The sequence below is a fragment of the Lygodium microphyllum genome, chromosome 18, assembly GCF_053477565.2.
Source record: "Lygodium microphyllum isolate KBCC chromosome 18, Lygodium_microphyllum_v1.1.10, whole genome shotgun sequence".
NCBI lineage: Eukaryota > Viridiplantae > Streptophyta > Polypodiopsida > Schizaeales > Lygodiaceae > Lygodium > Lygodium microphyllum.
The window spans coordinates 128,902,477-128,924,812 of NC_141152.1; positions in this window are offsets into that span (position 1 = coordinate 128,902,477).

Sequence of the window (22,336 nt, forward strand, 5' to 3'; positions counted from 1 at the left end):
CCATGCAATTGATCACTTACCCCAATGAGCTAAGGCCTTAGGCCTTGAGGGAATTAGATTTGGCTCAAGGGGCCAAGGCATGGCCTCATAGGCCTTCAATTATAATGGTCCATGCCTTATCATCAAAAGGCCTTATAGATCTTCAATAACAACAAACTAGCCTTATAAGGCCGAGATCTTGTGAACTTGAAGCAAGGGACTTATGGAAGCATGGTATTTGAGTTGCCTTGAAGCTCTCTGTAGCTTGTTTTTTAAATTTTGTTTTGCAAATTTTGGGTGCTCTCTCTCTCTCTCTCTCTCTCTCTCTCTCTCTCTCTCTCTCTCTCTCTCTCTCTCTCTCTCTCTCTCTCTCTCTCTCTCTCTCCATTCTCTACCTCACCACACAAAATCCCTTAGCCCATCATAGCTCAGCCATGAGGATTAAAAAACAAAAAACAAAAAATGCTCAATCTAAAGGCCTTAACTTAGACAATTCACAATTGAATCATTTAGGTCTCAAACAAGCAATACGTTTGGTGAAGATCCTCACCTAAGGCCCTAAGTTCAATTGTTGATTCACTTGCCCAAGAGGACCGATGGTGTCCTCATTAAGCTGAAAAGTGCTAAAGGCTAACAGGGCTTATTTTAAATTAGCCGACTTGTTTGGGCCAAAGGGTTACAACCATAGGTCAAAGGTCATTAACTCACATAATGTGGGACATGAGCCAAGGCAAGGCCTCATAGGCCTTCAATAATAATGGTCAATGCCTTATCAAATGGCCTTACAGGCCTTCAATAATTACAAGTGAGTCTTACAAGTGTTGAGGCCTAGCAAAGGCCTTATAGGCCTATCAAAGGCCTTATAGACCATCCGAAATCGTGATTAATCTTACTTTGGGCCAAGGACTTACCAATAAAAGCCTTTATAAGTTCCAATGAGACCCAAATAGACCAAAAGCCTTTGCAACTGGCCTTAGCTAGTATACATTCAAGTCAGCCTTATGATGATCATGGCCTTTGTGCATTGGCTTTAAAGGTCATTAATTTTATCATTCGGCCTAATTAAGAGTTATAGAGAAAGTCTCATATGTGCATTCCTTTGACTTGGGAGTAAGTGCTAGTCATTATACTTGGGTAGCATCTTGATCCTAAAATAGACCGAACCCCCACCTTCATCTCCAAGGAATACTCAAATCAAGTGGCATACAAATACATGCCTCATGAATGGCAAAAACCTATTCATCTAACCACCCTCCATGCAACCTTTGTGATGAAAAGAAAAGTGTTAAGATGGATTGTAGACAAAGTAGGCCACTAGTGGAGAGAATAGAGAAAGCCAGTAGATTGTTTGATAGATGCCTCTTTAAATAGGCACATAAGTACATCTAGTACATCGCATTTATCTAGTTTGACATGCCAACTCAAAACCTTATCCATGCAGCTCAATACTCTCATCTTTCCACACTCTAAAGTATAGTTCGTATTGTTTTCCATATAAAGAAGGCACACACACACACACACACACACACACACACACACACACACACACACACACACACACACACACACACACACACACACACACACACACACACACACACACACACACACACACACACACACACACACACACACACACACACACACACACACACATGTTTACTGCAGCATAGAGGAACGAAAAATGGAGCAGAAGTGCGGGAGAAATGGAAGAAGGAGACAACCAAGAAGGCACAAGACAAAGAAAGAAAAAGAGTAAAAGTGCGCTTGGATGGAGGTCAGACTCTAAAAATCTGAATGACGGTGTCACCTCGAGAAAAGAAAAGAGTAAAAGCGCGCCATTAAATATGAAGGCGCTCTCGAATCCTTGTAAAAAGAGCGCCAGGCTCACTCCCGTCCCAATTGTATGCATTAGTGGGAATGGGATAAGTTAGAATGGTGGGAAATATGAAAAGAGGGCCTAGGCTAATGGCCGGCCATGTAAAAGAGTGGGGATGACCGCCCAAAAAGTAGGGCATGTATATAAAGTTCAAAAGTGAATGAGAAGCTCATTCTTGGGTGTGGCTAAAGCTTCTTCTTCTTCTTCTTCTTCTTCTCTTACTTCTTACCATCTTGCTTGTGCTTGAGTGAGGGATTGAGGGAGTGTGAGGGAGTGAGTGTGTGTGAGTGAGGGATCGTGGAGAAGAAGCTCCCCATCTTCTCTCTTCATCTTCCCTTCTCTTCTTCTCTCCTCTCGTCTCGCGCGGCTATGGAGGATGGAGCTTGAGGGAGAGGGATTGAGGTTGCTTGAGCTTGCCACAAGGATCGTGGAGCTACCAAAGTGTGAGAGAGAGGAGGGAACTCGATCGATCATCAAGGTAAGCTCACTACACCCACAAGGTAGGCATTGCGCGTCGACTATGTGAGAGGTAGCCATGGCCGCTCGGCTTGAAACACTTGATCAATAAGCGGTCCATAGGTCTCGGGGTAGAGCTCCGTAGCTCCCCTACATTTTGGTTCCGTTGCCGAGACCGACGGAATCGAGCCTTGAGCACCACACGCATCGTATCGAGCATGGCAGTAGGGTTTACAGCCTGAACCGGTGCTTGAGATAGTTAAGAGGATTAGGAGGTTTTAATCCCTGGAGCAAGTAAGTATTTTGATTTGCTACTGAATGTAGAGTAGGACCATTTGTCTTTATTTCTATTTCTGTTTTCTATTGCAATAGGTTAAGGGTAGGATAGGAAAAAGAAGGGAACAGAAGGGTTCTGCTGTTATTGGAGACAGGGAAGTTGGGGTGCACATTCAGACATCTAGCTAGTGGAGTGTATGAGATTAGTCTCTGAGTTTAAAACAGACTGAGGGAGGTAATAAGGGGCACAGCGGATAGGGTGCCCACATTTGACACCCTTTTTTCTGAGACGACTATGAGATTGGGAGCCCGGGAGAGAGCGAGAGAGGGAGAGAGCTGCGGGAGATCGTGAAGTGCTGACTGATCGAGCACCCCATTGCTTCGAGGTATGCCAGACGTTTCCCTCTATCGCTCGCATTGATTTGGAAAGTGCAACACGATTTTATAGAGTAGGCATTAACCTAAAGATGCCGTGCGCAACTTGCGGGCTGTCGGCCGCGCAGTTGGACCAGTCCTTTCGATTCCCAGAATCGGACTGTCCGATTGCGAGAGTCAGACCGTCCCATTGCGAGAGTCGGATTGTCCAATTTCCATAATCAGACCTGTCGAAAATCGGACCAGTTGAATCCGATTCCTAGAATCGAACCAGCCCATCGAGTCGGACCACATGTCCGAGTTCCAAACTTGAGCCACTCGACCCATTGCAATGGTCGGACCACCCCCCATCCGACTAAGGGAAGCTGGACCAAAGTAAGACCAAACCAACCCGTCCGATTCCCAGAATCGGACCAGAGTACCGGAGCTTGAATAGAAGGTGACTCACCTAGGCCACAGTCCTGGGTGCCCTGGTGACGTCTCTGACCCCCCCAAGGGAACCCAGTTTGACCTTGGAAGTTGGATACCAGTCAAGGTGACCGAAGATTCACCCTAAATAGCTAGACACCGGACTGACATAATTGGGATTGGATGCAACGTCCGGTGACCATCCAACCAACTAATCAACCCTGATGCAGGATAGGGAATGCGGCATGGTCTTTCTGTAAGACTTTAGAGTGGCGAGGATCTTCACCAACACATTAGGCCACAACCGTAGGTAGTGGGGTGGAGCCTGCATCAGGCATTTAGTGCATCCTCACCTCACCTTCTGATTTCATCACCTGGGGTACACTACAAGCAAAGGAAAAGCTTGCTTCCACACTGAGCACTAGAAAGCACTAAGCACAAGTTGCGGATAGGATTAACGACGATTTTTAGTAACAAGGAGCTTAACAGGAAACATAATAATATCAAGGAACCCACTACTAGGAGAGGATCCCAAGGCATAGCCGGCTACTAGGAAACTCCATTTGTAGGGTCCTGAGAGGACAGAAGATCCGAAGGACCGCAACATAGAGAATCAGACGCCGCCACAACTACTCAAGCTGATCGACGGCCCAGTGAACCAGGAAGCGAAAGCAATGTCACGATCCCAATGCGAACCAGGAGGGGACAGATTGGACTTGGGAGAATTTCCAGTCATGGTGTAGGAGTTAGTCAACGAGTATGACTCGCTGGCCAGGACGGTAGTTCAGGGTAGGCCAGTAGAGGAAGTAGTGGCAGCCCTAGAAGAGGAACGAAAAGCAATCAGAAGGGCGCTAGAGAGCATGATCGCCTATAACCATGAGTAGAAGACTAGGAGACTCCAACAAGATGTGGATATGTATGAGGCCCGACGTGTGCTAGCCCTAGCTGGAGCAGCAAAGGCAAGACCAAATGTGGAGAGAGAGCGGGCAGTGGAGGTTGACTTGTCATTAAGTGAACTTGTAGCCAGGTGGCTCATGGACAACACGTCCACTGAGCAGGGCGCGGCAGCCTTAGCCACAGCCTTACTCTCAGGATTAGGGGTCACACAAGGGGCAAAGGGGCAATCTAGGATCCCTATAGTGGCGAAACAATTGGACAAGTACGAACCTAGCAACGACCCATATAGCTTTATGGAGCAGTTCGAACAAGTTTGTGAAGCAAACGGCCTCACAGACCCTGCATAATGCTCCCAAGCTTTTGGGTTGTGCTTAGGTGACAAAGGGAGGGTGTGGTACACCAACCTGGATGCAATCGAGTGTGGGAACTTTGCCCATCTTAAGGACCACTTTATCAAGAGGTTCTCTGAGGCAGGATACTCCGACAACCTCATCCTCTGCTTGATGAATGTCAGTCAGAGAGAAAAGGAGGACGTAAGAGACTACATCACACATGTACGTAGCCTCTGCAAGAGGATCCCGGCCAATGAGTGACCTAACGAAAAGGCTGTGTCTACAGTGTTCATAAATGGAATCCGTAGCGAGGAACTCTACAAGGCCTTGGCTAGTAACTCCATGCTACATAGAGATGTGCTGGCTAGGGTTTTTGATGAAGCAATAAGAGTAGACGACCAGCTGAGGGAGCGAAGCATGAGGAGCACCAGTCGGGACGGCGCAGGTGAGAGGGCTTCAAAGCGATCAACGACGTTGGGTGAGAGAGAGAGCTCTAGCGTGCGGGATAAGGGAAAGGGAGTTGACCAAGGCCAGGACCTGGCGGAGGTGAGAATGGAGCTTGCACGTTTGTAAGAACAAATAACAAAGCCTACGCAAGCCCACGTGCAGTGCATACACTGTGGTGGAAACCATCTCCCAACCGAGTGTTAAGATCCTAGATCTAGACCGTGTTCAAACTGTGGTAGGTTCAGACATGATGCGTTGCACTGCAGATTGCCCAGGAGGTTTCCGTATGCGCAACAATACAACCCTCCTTACCTTGGCAGCAGGCAGGGGAGCCCAGCTGTGGCATTCCCAGCACCAAATGACACGAGACCAACCATCCCTAGGCTAGAGATGAACCCAACAGGCATACCCAGACCACAGGACCCTACGTGACCCAACCAACCACCGAGTGATGCTCCTGTTCATTATGTGGAGGAACCTAGTGAAGAAGAGAGCTACATAAACCCATACATCTCTTATGACGAGGAGGGCAATCCGGTCCTGATGGACTATTGACCGGTGCCGATGATGGCACTGGGCAGAGGAAGAGACAGAGGCTTTGGAGGACCAAGCCAGGACCCACCAATCTCATGTTGGACGTGCGGTCATCCAGGCCATATATCATCATGTTGCCTAGAAAGGGAACAGGCAAATCAGGAGAAGGTAGACCTTAGGTGCGCCGAATGTGGGATCACTCACTTGTTCCCTGACTGCCCTAGGCGGAAGCCATCAGCCAGTCCGGCCAACGTGCCCTATGTGCCCTTGGGGCTATTTGGCGTAGAGACCTTTGGCGGAGAGGACGCACCCATCCCGCTGCATGTCATGACGCGAGCGCAAACAAGATGAACATGCATCTCACTGCATGGGCTAAGTAACCTGGACGCAGCCTCGCTGGGAAAGAAGAGCCAGAGGAGAAGGAGAAAGAGAGCAGATGCAAGGATCACTCTTAAGACTGAGGAAGATACAACCTTAGTGCCAGGAAGAGGGGTCACAGACGCCAAGGCAGAGACCTCTGTGAGAAATGCAGGATCTAGAGCATGGCAAAACCGGAAGCTATGGAGGATGAAATGAGAAGTGTGGACTCATGATGGAGAAGACAAAGACACAGTTTGTTACACAAGTGAATTAGGTTCCAAGATTGAGACTTGGACTCATAAACACAATCTTGTGTATGTGGACAATGACATTGACACTTCACTAAAAAGAAAAGAGTACTATCATTGCATTAAGAAAAGGAAGCAAGTACAATGCTTTATAGGAAAGTAGGAAACTGTAGTAGGCACCATTGTGCATATGGGATAAGTTAGCCTGGATATCCTTGACCCTGAAGCTCCATACAAAGAGGCTGTTTAGTGAGTGTGATTGCTGATTCTCAACACCCCTCCTCAATCACAACTAGAAAGGCACAAAGTGTGTAGAGGCTGTAATGAGAACCACCTGCAAAGTGTGGGCATACCACAAACATGGCAAAACACCAGAGGCTATCGCAGAAAAGGCTAAGTGTGGGTACCATAAACATGGTGAACATCCAGAGGCTGTAACATGGGCCTCACAAAGTGTACATGGACTGTAATGCCAAGTTACATAAGGAGTTTACAAAGCTTATGGCAGGAAGCATTAGGGCAAGGAAAATACAAGGCTATTAAAACAGTCTATCAGAATTATGAGAGTACAAGGACTGATGAGTCTTGTCCTTCCGATCCTGGTGGTCTTCATCTTCATCTTCTTCTTCCTTTGCTCCATTTTCTTCTTCTTCTTTGACTGCGACTAGATAGGCCTTTTGGGATCTCTTTCTTGCGTGGCAGAACTTCTCGGTGTGTCCGGTCCTTTTGCAGAAGTCACAGAAGAGCTGATCCTTTTTGCCTTTGTACCTGTTGCCAACATATAATGCATGCTCATCTCTAGAGGTACTTGGTTCTTCCTTAGTTTTTAGCTTCTTTTCTTCTTCTAACAGTGATGCCTGGATATCAATAAGTTCAGGATTTGGCATGTTGATTAAAGTTGTTGATACATTATTATATTCAGGAGGCAAGCTCTTAAGTAGAACACCGATGCAAACATCTTCATCCATTTTAATGTTGATTCCTGCAAGTTGGGTTAGGAGTCCTTCCATGTAATTAAGATGTGTGGCAAGTGATGTGCTGGACTTCATTTCAAGTCTAAAGAACTCAATCAGGAGACCATACTTTGATGATTTAGATTGTGCACCGAATAGGGTGTCAAGTCTTTTCCATGTATCCTGTGAGGTCTCACAGTTATCCACATGATGGATATAACTGTCGTCTAGCTCCAGTTTGATAATGGCCTGGGCTCTGTCATCATTCTTTTGCCAAGTAGTTACAAGGTCCGCGTCCCGAGGTTTCTTCTCTTTGCCATTTGTGATGGCCCAAAGACCCTTTTTCATCAAGATGAGCTTGATGCGGGTTTGCCAGATGTGGAACCCGACTCCTTTGAATCGAGCATTTGGAGAGTCTTTGCCCATGTTAGACTTACGGGACCAGTAGCAAATCAACTTCAGACTTATTAGATTTGAGCAGCAGAAGAGTTGGTTGAGAAACACAAGTGCTAAAAAAAACTAACTGAGTGTCAATGAATACCAAATCTGCAAAGTCCTTTACTCTTTTAAATCCGCAAAGTCCTTTACTCTTTTAAATCCAAGTGATCTTCCCCTTCTTGATTTGATGCTGATACCTTCAAATCTGAGTGACAGTACTTTAATGAACTTCAGAGAGTATTGCTCAGTGATTAAAATCACTGTTGATAACTTCAGTGAGAGAAACAGTGAAAAATGTCAGAATTTTGAAGCTTTGGCTATGGCTTTTGCATTAGGGTTTCTGGGGGCAGCCTGGTTTTTTGCTGGTTGCAGGAGCTACAGTGGATCATTTTCAAAATTTTTTATATGCCTAGGAAGCTGACTTCATGGGCTATCAAAGCCCCATGATAATCGTCAACATCGTGGACTGTATGCAGCACGCAGGCAGGTCGAACGTAAGCAGGCGCAATTCTGACAGATTTCCACGATTTTCGCAATGCTGGAGTCAGGGCGCAGTAATGCAGTCGATTTTTGTGCCAAAATGAATCGCCTTGAGTAGAGGAACAACTCCCTAGAAGAAATCGTGGGCTGAAATGGCCTGGTTGAGGAGTTATTGAAGCTCCAAGTAAGGTAGGTCCTGTCTGGCTATGGCAGACACAGAGCAGAGATTGAGGATTTTCACAATGCTGAGCTCCAGATGGTCCAATGTCCTGGATTGATGTGATATAGGAAAGCTTTGTGAGTTGAGGAATACTTTTCCAGAAGGAAGCTCCAAGAGATTTGACATGTGGAGTGAGATATAAGCAGCTCAATCTGACAGGGTGCTGCTGGCTATGGCTGCCATGGAAGCTTCAGTGAGAGTAGAGTTGGGAGATGAAGTCATGAGCTGACATTGAGCTAGACTGAGGTTGAGAGGAATCAAGAGAAGCTAGAGAAGCAATGCCATGCCCAACTGGGCTCTGATACCATGTGAGAAATGCGGGATCTAGAGCATGGCAAAACCGGAAGCTATGGAGGATGAAATGAGAAGTGTGGACTCATGATGGAGAAGACAAAGACACTGTTTGTTACACAAGTGAATTAGGTTCCAAGATTGAGACTTGGACTCATAAACACAATCTTGTGTATGTGGACAATGACATTGACACTTCACTGAAAAGAAAAGAGTACTATCATTGCATTAAGAAAAGGAAGCAAGTACAATGCTTTATAGGAAAGTAGGAAACTGTAGTAGGCGCCATTGTGCATATGGGATAAGTTAGCCTGCATATCCTTGACCCTGAAGCTCCATACAAAGAGGCTGTTTAGTGAGTGTGATTGCTGATTCTCAACAACCTCCGCCCCCAAGACAGCGGCAGTAGGTAGTGCCAAGGTGGGGGAATACCCTCATCCCAGGCGGCAACTCGAGGCTATCGCCAAGGTAAAGGAGTGGGTCAAGGATGCCCAAGAACACCTCAAAGATGTAGAGCCCATATTGGAGGATCTGATGGAGGACCTTTCTAGTGCAAGCACACCCGATTCGCCATCGCAACCTCAATCGGGGAATGCGCTAACACCACGAGAGATGCCACAAAGGCAAGACCAGGAAGAAGCTTATCAACAAGCTAGCCACGATATGTGGCCGAAGAGTGGTGACCGAGGAGAAAGCCAACTACCCAGCAATCTCCTCACCACCGTAGTAACCACCCTAGTGACCATTAATTTGGGAGACTTGCTTCGGCAGCACCCTCCATTGTGGCGAGAATTGAGGCACTGGGTGGAGGAAAAGAGGGAGCATGCTACCGCTGACTTGCATGAGCAGGACGCAGTCACGCAAATTCCAAGCCTAACGCTGCACTCGGCTCCAAGGTCACTGCACATCAACACTTTCTGGGAAGGCACGGAGATGCATGTAGTCCTACCTATCCTAGCCTTAGGGGACGCAACGCGGAAAGGAATTGTGGACATCGGCGCAGGGGTCAGTGTCTTGAGCCACGCAGTTCTACAGGCCTGGGGAAACCCACTTGTGGAAGCGGCTAGGTTCAATGTTACATTGGCCAACAAAATGAAGGTCAGACCATTCGGGGTCTTAAAAAACTGGCCAGTGAAGATCGCAGGAGTGTAGTTTTTCGTAAACTTCATTGTCATGAAGGGGGTGAACTACGACATACTACTAGGCCAGCCATGGATGAGGAATGCATGAGTGGTCGAAGACTGGGGAAACAACCTCATATTCTTGGGGAATAGGACGGAGGTGGTGAGAGTTGAGATGGACACATGGAGGACTACCCCAACCGACCTCGATGCCATCTTGACCATGCTAAAAGGAGATACCCAGACACACAAGCGCTATGGGAAGTATATTTCCTGCCCTGAGGACGAGAGGGATTGGATGCACGTCTTGGCAACCATTGACCTACCATTCTCAGATGAGGAAGAGTTGTATAAGCAAGTGGCTAAGTCATCGAGCATGCTAGCAGAGGAGCCCACTGTGCCACTATGCATGATGGTGGGGAGCTCGCGGGATCTAGGGAGACCTGTCCCGTTCCACACCCCCACGAACAAGCTCGAGCTTCAAGGAATCGTAGGGTACCTAACCACTAAATTGAAAGGCAGTGGCTAATTTAAAGCCCCTAAGCGATCTCTTGGCTCGGCTTGAATGGGAATGGACCAAAGTGCACGATCTCAACCTATCATACAACTGGGCTTTAATCACCAACGAAGAAGAGATCGAAGAGGAGAACCTAGGGGATGACAAGCAGTCGGAGGAGCAAGATTCTGGTTGATGAGGAGTATGAGCACTGTCGCTCTGAGATGGACGAGAGCGAGGAAGGGCTTAACACGATAGATTATGACACTGAAGGGAGAGCAGTCGAGTAGATTGAGGCAGACTCTAGGCCGAAAAGAGAAAGGGATGGAAAAGGAGTCATGCGGATGGAATGGGATAGGACCTGGCTGGAGCAGGTAGGAGCTATGGATTATGAGCAGGCAGGGGTGGCACAATCGCTGGTAGTCCCAATACTGAAGATGGAATCACCTATTGAACTACGACCCCTGGGCGAAACCCCTTCCTCAAGCGAGGGATGCGAGTTTAACTCAGAGTCTGAAGTCAGTACAGAGAGTGATCTCGGAATACCCCAACCCTCTAATGTTAGATGCACTAAAGGGGACTTGCCAATCCACTTAAGGCGCAAGCGGATTAAGGAGGGGACCATGAAGCAAACTAGAGACTCAGAAGGAGATATGCAAAGGAAACTGCAGGACCTACCCTAAGGCTTCACAAAGTTTAAGAAGGGTGATAGAGTGGTGGTTTTGCTAGGAGCAAAGAGACAAGGGCAAGCCAGGGGAACCAATTGAGGGACCTGCTAGGGTCAAGAAAGTCGAGCTGGCAGAGGAGGGCAAGAAACCACGACCAGTGTTCATTGCTGACGACCTGACCAAGGAGGAGGAGGCTAGGCTGGTGCCCTCCTGTGGGAGTATGTCGATGTGTTCGCTTGGTCCTTGGAGGAACTAAGAGGAGTTGATCCTAGGGTTGTGACCCATAACATTCCCATGGTCCCAAAAGCGGTGCCAACGAAGCAGCGACCTTACCCTATGAATCCCAAACATGCGCATGCAGCGAAGGAATAAATCGATAAGCTTATGAAGGCGGGATTTATATATGAGATCGAGCACACAGATTGGCTATCGCCCATAGTGATAGTTATGAAAAAGAATGACGAGATTTGAGTGTGCATAAATTACAAGAAGGTGAATGCCGCTACAAAGAGAGACAACTACCCTTTGCCATATACCGAGCACATGCTAGAGAGAGTAGCAGGCAAAGAAGCTTACAGCTTTCTGGATGGATTCTTAGGCTACAATCAAGTGCAAGTGTATCCTGATGATAGGCACAAGATGGCCTTCACCACGGAGTGGGGTGTCTTTGCCTACATCGTTATGCCCTTTGGGCTAATGAATGCTCCTGCAACCTTCCAACGATTAATGTGCACGATCTTCAAGGATATGCTGTGACTCGAGCTGGAGGTGTTTGTGGATGACCTATGCATACACTCTAGTTGGGCCGAACACTTAGAGAGGCTGGGAGCCATCTTTGAACGGTGCCGATTATACAAACTCTCATTGAACCCCTTGAAGTGCCAGTTCTGGGTGAAGCACGGATGCATCCTAGGGCATGTAGTGTCATGGAATGGCATTGCCATTGACTTTTCAAAAGTCAGGGCCATTACCAACCTCTCAATGCCCACCAATTACAAGGGCATCCAGTGCTTCTTAGGCCACATAGGATACTACCGACGCTTTGTACTAAACTACGCGCTAATTGCTAGACCATTGTACAAGCTACTAATTGTATTCGAGTGGACTGAGGAATGCCAATGCGTGTATGAGCAGTTAAAGAAGGCCCTCACCACTGCATCCATCTTACGAGCCCCAGACTGGAGTATAGCATTCCATCTACACATAGATACCTCTAAATTTGCCATCGGAGCCGTTCTCTACCAACCTAGTGAACATAGTCTTGATTACCCCGTGAGCTTTGCTAGCAGGCAGCTTACCGAACAGAAATGAACTACTCCACTACAGAAAGGGAAGGGCTAGCCATGGTGTTCGCCGTGAAGAAATTTAGGCATTACCTGTTGGCCACGCCCTTCGTCTTTTACGTGGACCATCAAGCCGCCCTGCTGTATCTCGCAAATAAGCCATGCGCCACAGGCCATATAGGAAGGTGGTTACTTCTCCTGCTGGAGTTCGATTTCTCAGTGATTATGCGCAAAGGAAAGCAGCACTACATGACAGATCACATGTCCCGCATACCCACCGGGGAAGCTGCTGACCAAGACATCCCTGACGATTTACCTGACGCGCACCTCTTTGGCCTGTCTAGCGAATGGGACTTGTTTAGAGCTGATTTGACACCTTACTGGGCAGACGATGTTGTCCAAGTGTTAGAAAACAGCCTGCTAGAGAGACCTATTGAGAAAGCCACGCTAAGGAGACTCACCTTAAAAATTCAGCCATACCAATTAATTGATGGCTAATAGACCTAAGTCCAAGCGGTTGTAGCTGAGGGCTAGCGATATGAAGGTGGCATCAAGTCGTTTAATGCAGTCTATGACGTCATCCCCGGTGTCCTCAGCAAGGTCAGCGGCTAGCACTAGAAAGGATTTTCGTTCATAGGAGGGCGTAAGGCCGACGGGCGGTTGAGGTTTGCTAGAACTAGAGGCCTTGACAATACATAGTTGCGGTTGGGAGTTTCCTTGAGCCTGCAGTTGGGTTGTTTAGACTATGGGTGGATTTGGGTCAGCCACAACAACTGGGCTATTGCAGTCAGCTTTGCTATGGAGAGTCGGATTGACTTGGTCGAGTGATGCCGCCTGTGACGGTGGCTGTTGCTTGGGCCGATAGGTTTGTGCGACTCTCTTGGGCAGAAGCATAGATGAGTCGGATGGCTGGGGCTTTGGGGAGTACTACAGCCTATGGTTTTGAGGTGTTGAGGGACGTGGGTTGATCAAGCTTGAGGGTGGCATAGGAATAGTGCCTTCGGCCGTGGGGACTTTTGGGATCCACAGCCAGGTATTGCCCTCGTAGTAGCCTTGCGTATGCAAGAGGGCTTTAGGGACCCATCTTTGCTTGATCACGCGGCGCTTCTTGTGATTGCGTCGTGGCCTCCTAGGTTTAGAGTTCTGGGTCTTATGAAGATAGGCGCGTCGACTCCTAGGCGGTTGTTGCGGCTGTTTAGGCACCCATTGGAAACGAGGTTGTTGGGCCTTCGCTTTGGTCGCTGCGGGCTGCGGTTTATGGAAGTCAGGGAGTGGCGACCGTGCACTACCCCCTCCTTAGTCTTGCCTACGGATGTTTCTACCTGCGGCTTTGTGGACGGTGATAGTGTCGCGCAGCCCTTGCTGAAAGCTGTGACAATGCGCACGTTGCCTATTGCTAGGTGGATGTGCTGCGACTCATAATCAACATTGCAGCGAGTCTTCTTTTTGAAGGGTCGCCCCAGCAGTGACTCCGTGCCTGTGTCTGTTGCACTAGACAATACGTAGAAAAGCATTGGGACAGTCTCAGACTCGATAGAAACGGTGACTCTGCACTTGCCGAGAAGTGCGTATGAGTGGCCACATATGGGTTTAATTTGGCAGTTGTGGGTTGAAGTAGTGGTTTGCCCAGTTGGATCCAATGACTATGGGTAAGACATTGACATCTGCGCCCTCGTCAATCAAGGCGTTGAAAGCGCATGTTTGCTTGGCAGTGACCGTGATACGAAGGTAAGCGGGTTCTACGGCTTCCTCATCCTCCTCGTTGATTTCAGTGATTGTGGCTACTTGTACTCTGACCGGCGGTTCTAACAATAGTGACTCATGCAAAGAATGCGTGGGGGGGTAGTACTTCTTGACACGACTACCATTGAAGAAACCTATTCCCTCACTGTCTAGTGTCTCAAGCTCGACATTGCCGGTTCGGCTGATTGCACGAACCTCGAAGGGTCCGAGACCCTTGAATTTCATTTTTTGCTTATGCTCCTTAACTGAGTAAAGGAGCACTAAGTCACCCTGTTCAAATTCGCGCTGCTTGACATGCTCGTCGAACCAGCTTTTGCCTGTCTGCAAGATGCACTTGCACCTGGTTGTACCCTGAGAAGCCATCCAGAAAACTGTAGGCTTCCTTGCCTGCCACCCTCTCAAGCATGTGCTCGGTGTATGGCAATGGATAGTTGTCTCTCTTCGTAGCAGGGTTCACCTTCTTGTAATTGACGCACACTCGGATTTTCTCGTTCTTCTTCATCACAATGACTATGGGTGATACCCAGTCTGTGTGCTTAATTTTATAAATGAATCCAACTCTCATCAGCTTGTCAATTTCCTCTTTGATAGCATGAGCGTGTTTTGGATTCATAGGGTACGGTTTCTGCTTGACCGGCATTGCATCCGATGTCATGGGTATGTTGTGAGTCACAACACTCGGATCTACCCCCTGTAGCTCTTCTAAGGACCAGGCAAACACGTCTATGTACTCTTGCAAGAGAGCGACAAGACTCGTTTCTTCTTTACCAGTCAAGTCGTTGGCAATGAACACTGGTCGTGGTGTTTCCCCTTCCTGGGCTAAGTCTACCTCCTTGACTTTGGTTGGTCCCTCGATTGGTTCGCTCATCTGCCCTTGACGTTTGGCACCTAACAGAACTACTATCCTATCCCCTTTTTTGAATTTCGTGAAGCATTTAGGGAGGTCCTGCAGCTTTCGCTGTTCTTCTAATCATGTATCCCTGGGTTGCTTTGCCTTTTCCTGCCTTAACCGTCTGCACCTCAAGTGGACGGGTAGGTCCCCCTTGGTGCGTCTGGTCATGGGCGGCCTAGGGATCTCTGGATCACTGTCCGAAGTAACTTCCGATTCAGAGTCAAACCCTCCATCTTCACTAGAAGAGGTGGTCTCCCCTGGTGGCCGCAATTCAGATGGTGATTCAGTCCTAAGTATTGACGTCATTCCTGGCTGGGCTAGGCCTACTTGCTCGAGGTCTATGGCTCCTATGCATTCCAACCAAGCGCGATCACATTCCATGCATATGACTCCTTGCTCTATTCTAGAGTTAGGAAATCGAACCGGAAAAGGGTAGGGTTCACTAGTTCAAAACATGGCAAAAACAGGGAGAAAATCGTGCAAAATGTGCAAAATGCTCGCTAATGAGGACTAACATCGACAAGAGAGTGATCAGGGGCATCAACGCCACAACTGGGAAGGCATATAAGAGCCAAGAGGCCAAACGAGAGCTCATTTGTACCATTTCAGTGAGAGAGAGAGAGAGAGAGAGAGAGAGCTAGAGAGCCCCAGGCCGTGTGATTCGATCGCATCACTGACGCACTCACCGACCCATTCAGGTATATGAGTCCCTCCCTCAATCCCCCTAGATAGGATCTGGAGGGTTGTGCTTGGTATGATTGTGTAAATCCCAAGAATTGATCGAAATCGGCATCGTGTTGTCTTTGTTGCGCCGCGTTCGGCCCGTCCGAGCGGTTGCCTCTAGGCCGAGTCCCAGAATCGGTCTTTGGCCCCTTGCCATTTGGCCACTTGACCGGAACCCTAGTCGGCACTCGGACCATCCGAGTCAACCCATCCGAGTAACCCTACTCGGACCGTTTGAGCTAGAACTTTTTGACCACGTGGCACATTCGGCCTTGCGTCGTTCGGCCGTCCGAATAACCCATCCGAGCGACCCGTTCGAGGTCCAAATTCGGACTTGACCATACCCGGGATTGGGCCCTCGGCCAACTGCGGTCCAAATAACCCGTCCGAGCGACCCGTTCGAGGTCCAAATTCGGACTCGGCCATACTCGGGATTTGGCCCTCGACCCGTCCAAATTATCCTGTCCGAACTTGCCATTCGTCCCGTTCGAATAAAAATTGTCCTAGCCAGATCTGGAGATTCGGCCCTTGACCCTGTGCCATTCAGCCCGTCCGAATGACCCAGTCGGACCCTATAATTCGGACCAGTTGGTCCGAATGCAACTTTTTGTCAAAGCTGTCAGAATTTTGACCCGACCCGGCAAACACGCATTAGTGCAACTTGTCGAAACCTTTCGGGTGTTCAGAACGTGATTCTGGCATACGGGATAAGAGAAATTGTGGTACACAGCCACTTAGCAGTGGGTAGTAGACAGTTGAGGGACCCAAGGATTAGGATGCGAGCCACTGAACGACAATGACCTGATCGATCGGAAGCAAACAAGGACACATACAAGGAACCCTAAACCCTAACTAGACGGCCGGAAAATGGACCTACAAGCCTATCAGGCCAGAAACGAGCGGGAGTGAGTGAGGCACTGAGGAATTGCTTGCTACACTCACATTGAATTTGTGCACTTGAAGTACACTTAAGGAAATTGAAAGCCTGATTGGGCACAAGTACACGAGGAACAACACACTCACCTAGTGATCATAAATTGAGGTTTGTATTCAATAATCGAAGGAACTCACTCAGATAAATCACTCAAGGAACCCACCAATAGGAGAGGACCCAAGACGTAGACAAACACGCGAAGCGCAGGATAGAACCAAGCAAGGAGCACCAATGACGAGGATTTGTCAAGACTATTTGACCTAATTGACATCACATCGGGGTGCAAGAATTCGACCATGATGAAAGAAAGCTCAGACCATCGGTCTAATGAGGAGCTCGATTTGAGTGTATTCCCGGATGCTATACAGCACATGGTGAACAGTTACGATGTGCATGCCCGGTACGAGCATCGGGGCAGGACAGCAGATGCAATCATTGCAGACCTAGAGGAGGAGAGAAGGCTAGCCCGCATGGCATTGCAAGGCATAGCTGATTATAATAGGGATCAATAGGCTAGGAGCCAAAGGCAAAGCATGGAGCTGCATGAGGTGCAGCGAGTGCTGAACTTGGCTGGCCGGAACCGAACAGACCATGAGAGAGCACTAGAGGGAGACTTGACGCTGCGCGAGCTCCTCATGAAACGGCTGCTCGATAATACCGCAGTAGAGCAGAGTGCCACTACACTAGCGACATCTCTGCTTGCAGGATTAGGGACAAACCAGGGCTCAAAGAGCCAGGCCAAAATACCGATTGTGGCCAAGCAACTCGACAAGTACCAGCCGCATGATGACCCATACAGCTTTGTCGAGTAGTTTGAGCAGGTCTGCGAAGCCAACGGCCTCAATGACCAGAGCCAATGTTCGCAAGCATTCGGGCTTTGCTTAGGCGACATGGGTAGGACATGGTACACAAGCCTGGATGCTGTGGAGCGAGCCAACTTTAGCAATCTCAAGGATCTCTTCGTCAAGAGGTTTGCTGAGCCCGGATACTCCAATAACCTGCTAGTATGCTTGATGAATGCCAAGCAGAAAGAGAAGGAGGACATCCGCGACTACGTGACCCATGTGAGGAGTCTCTTTAAGAGAATCCCTCTAGGCGAGCGACCGACTGACAGAGCAGTTTCAACTGTGTTCATCAGCGGAATTAGAGACGAGGAGCTATATAAGGCATTGATAGGCAATTCAAGCTTGCAGCGGGACGTAGTGGCTAGAGTTTTTGAAGAGGCCATCAGAGTCGATGACCAGCTGAGAGAGCGAAGCTCTAGGAGCTCAACTCTAGAGGAGACTAACCCGCGAATCTTGGAGAGAACGTCAGCCTCTAGTGAGCGGTCAAACCCATCACCTCAAGATAAGGGGAAGGCCATCGAGACAGACCAAGGCTTGGCTGAGGTCAAGATGGAACTAGCCAAGATACACGACATGTTGAGATGACCAACGCGCCCGCACATCCAGTGCGTGTACTGTGGCGGAAACCACTTGCCAGCCGAGTGTCAAGACCCTAGGTCGAGACCTTGCGCTAACTGCGGTAGGTTTGGCCACGATGCCGCACATTCCAGACTACCACGAAGACTTCCATACTTGCAGCCAAGCTGGCAGGCCGCAGCCATTCTTCGGAAGGGGAGCCCCATTGGCTCTACCCGCACCTAATGATATGAAACCAGCTGTCCCGAGAATGGACATAAATCCTACCGGCATTCCTAGACCGCCTAGTCCTTATGTGACCCACCCATCGAGTGACGCTCCAGTACACTACGTGGAGGAGCCTAGTGACGAAGAGACCTACATATGCCCTTACGTCTCGTAGGACGATGAGGGCAACGCGGTCCTCATGGATTATCGACCCGTGCTGGTGATGGCATTAGGACGCGGACGGGGTAAAGGCCTAGGAGGGCAGCCATAGGATCTGGTTACTTACTGGACTTGCGGCCACCCCGGTCACGTCTCATCACGCTGCCCTGAAAGAGAGCAACAAAATAGGGACAAGGCTGACCAAAGGTGCACAGAGTGTGGAATCACCCATCTTTTCATAGACTGCCCGAAGCGAAAGCCGCCCTCTAGCTCAGCTAATGTACCATCCGTCCCATTGGGGCTGTTTGGTGTCAAAAACCCCGACAAGGAAGCCACACCTATTCCCTTACGAGTTATGACCTGAGCCCAAACGAAGTAGGCCAGCATCTCTCTGCCAGGACCTAGCAATATTGACGTTGCCTCAATAGGAAAGAAAAGCTGCAGGCTGAAAAAGAAGAGATCGAAAGCTAAGGTCGCATTGAAGACCGAGAGTGCGACGTCTTTACCTACTGGGAGGAAAGTCTCAGACGCGGAGACAACAACTTTAGCCCCTAGGACAGTTGAAAAGGGAAGCGCTAAGATAGGGGAATACCCTCATCTTAAGTGGCAATTAGAGGCCATAGAAAAGGTGAGGGAGTGGGTGAGGGAGGCTCAACAGCATCTCACAGACGCCGAACCCATCATAGAGGACGAGATCGATGACCTTTCCAGCATGAGCACGCCAAGGTCACTGCCTCAACCTAAGTCGGCCGAAGCCACTAAGCCACGAGCTGTGCCCCTGAGGCCAAGTCTAGACGCAATAGAGCCGCAGATCAGTTGCAGCCATTGGTCCGGGCAGCCAGGGCTAAAAGAAGGATGAGTGTCTAACCACCTCTTGACCACTCTAGTGACTACCCCTGTAACACTTAGCCTGGGAGATCTGCTTAGGCAGCACCCCACCCTATGGCAGGACCTTGAACAGTGGGTCGAGGGATCACAAGAGCAGGTCACGACAGATCCTCAAGACCTGGATGTAGAAACGCAATTGCCAAGTCTGACGCTGCACTCCGCGCCTAAATCCTTGCACGTCAACGCCTTTTGGGAAGGCTCTGAGATGCACGCAGCCCTGTCGATCCTAGCCTTGGGTGACATGACAAGGAAGGGAATTGTAGACACGGGAGTCGGGGTTAGTGTGCTTAGCCATGCAGTGCTGCAAACTTGGGGAAACCCGCCTGTCGAAGCTGCTCGGTTTAATGTCACGCTAGCAAACGGTATGAGAGTGAAGCCATTTGGGGTCTTAAAGAATTGGCCAGTGAAGATCGCAGGTGTCCAGTTCTCTGTCGACTTTATAGTCATGAAGGGAGTGGACTACGATGTCCTATTAGGCCGGCCGTGGATACGCAACGCTAGAGTCATAGAAGATTGGGGCAACGGCTTGATCTTCCTTGGCAATAGAACTGACGCCGTAAGAATAGAGATGGACACTTGGAAGACCTCACTAGTCGACCTAGATGCCATCTCTACCATGCTCAAAGGAAACACTTAGGTTAGGAAGCCATATGGGCCCTTGACTAAGTACATCCCATGCCCAGAGGATGAGCGGGATTGGATGCACGTTCTCGCTACACTCAGACCATGAGGCGTATGAGCAGGCCATCAAAACAATCGACAAGACAAACGAAGTGCTCTCTACACCCGTCTACATGATGGCAGCAAGCCTCCATGGTAGGCCTAATCTTGTTACCTTCCAAGTGCCATCCAACAAAAGGGAACTCCAGGAGGTACTGGAATACCTAGCGGACCAGCTAGCGAGCAACCCGGCTGCCAACTTCAAACCGCTCCAGGATCTTTTAGAGGATCCTAAGTGGCGATGGACCAGGGTGCATGAGCTGAACCTCATGTACAACTGGGCCCTGATTCCAGACCAATGACACAGGGCATACCAAGCCCTAGGAGGTGATGGGTAGTCAATTGACAAGGATTCCTGCGATGAATACGAAGACTGCCAATCCTTTAGTGATGGAAGCGAGGGTGAAGTGGATACCGTAGAGTACGACACTGAAGGACGAGAGATTGAGCAGATATGAGCAGACGCCAAGCCGCAGAAAAGGCAGACCCTTAGATTGGAGCAAGGAGTCATGCGCATGAAATGTGATTATGCGTGGTTGGAATGTATGGGGGCCATAGACCTTGAGCAAGCAGGCCTAGCTCAATCAGGGACGACATCAATACTTAGAACCGAATCGCCACCCAAATTGCAGCCACCAAGGGAGACCACCTCTTCCAGTGAAGATGAAAGGTTCGACTTTGAATCAGAAGTTACTTTGGATAGCGACTCAGAGATCCCTAGGCCATCCATGACCAGACGCACCAAGGGGGACTTACCCGTCCACCTAAGACGCAGAGGTCAAAGCAGGATAGGGCAAAGTACCCCAAGAATGCACGATCGAAAGAGTAGTGAAAGCCGTAGGACCTCCCTAAACACTTCACTAAATTCAAAAAAGGGGATAGAGTAGTGGTGCTGCCAGGTGCCAAGCGTCAAGGGCAGACGAGCGAACCAATCACCAGCCAAGGTCAAGGAGGTGAACCTAGCCCTGGAAGGGGAGATACCCCGATCAGTGTTCATTGCCGATGACTTGACTGGTGAAGAAGAGTTGAGCCTTGTTGCTTTCTTGCGGGAGTACATAGACGTATTTGCCTGGTCTTTAGAAGAGCTACGGGGGGTAGATCTGAGTGTTGTGACTCACAACATACCTATGACGTCGGACGCAACGCCGGTCAAGCAGCGACCGTACCCCATGAATCCAAAACACGCTCATGCTGTCAAAGAGGAAATCGACAAGCTGATGAGAGCTGGATTCATCTACGAAATTGAGCACACGGACTGGGTATCCCCCATAGTCATTGTGATGAAGAAGAATGGCAAAATTCGAGTGTGCGTCAATTACAAGAAGGTGAATGCTGCTACAAAGAGAGACAACTATCCCTTGCCATATACCGAGCACATGCTTGAGAGGGTGGCAGGCAAGGAAGCTTACAGTTTCCTGGATGGCTTCTTAGGGTACAACCAGGTGCAAGTACATCTTGTAGATAGGCACAAGACCGCCTTTGCCACTGAGTGGGGCGACTTTGCGTACATAGTCATGCCCTTCGGGTTGACCAATGCCCCTGCCACTTTCCAACGCCTCATGTGCACCATCTTTAAAGACATGCTTCGCAAGGAGTTAGAGGTCTTTGTCGACGATCTGTGTATCCATTCTACCTGGATCGACCACTTAAACAAGCTGCGGGCAGTCTTTGAACAGTGCTGCTTATATCGTCTCTCCTTGAACCCCTTAAAGTGCCACTTCTGGGTGAAACACGGATGCATCTTAGGGCAGGTGGTGTCAAAGAACGGCATTGCCACTGACTTTTCTAAAGTCAGAGTCATTGTGGGTTTGCCACCACCCGATAACTACAAGGGAGTTCAGTGCTTCTTAGGACACACGGGATATTATTGACGCTTTGTACTAAATTACGCACTAATTGCTAGACCATTGTGCAAGCTATTGATAGTGTTCGAGTGGACTGCGGAATGCCAGCGCGCATATGAGGAGTTGAAAAAGGCTCTCACTACTGCACCAATTTTACGAGCCCTAGACTGGAACATAGCGTTCCATGTACACATAGACGCCTCTAAGTTTGCTATCGGAGCCGTGCTATGCCACCCTGGCGAACATAATTTCGACTACCCGGTGAGTTTTGCCAGCAAGCAGCTCACAGAGACTGAGATGAACTATTCCACGACAGAAAGGGAAGGGTTGGCCATGGTATTCGTGGTAAATAAATTCAGGCATTACTTGTTGGCCACTCCCTTTGTCTTCTTTGTTGACCATTAGGCCTTGCTGTATCTTGTGAATAAGCCTTGCGCTACGGGACGCATAGCTAGGTGGTTACTCCTGCTACTGGAGTTCGACTTCTCTGTGGTTGTGCGCAAAGGAAAGCAGCATTACATGGCTGACCACATGTCTCGCATACCCACAGGAGAAGCCACTGGACAAGGCATACCGGACGATTTGCCGGATGCTCATCTCTTTAACCTGTCTAGCGAGAAAGAATTATTTAAAGCTGATCTGACGCCGTATTGGGCCGAAGACA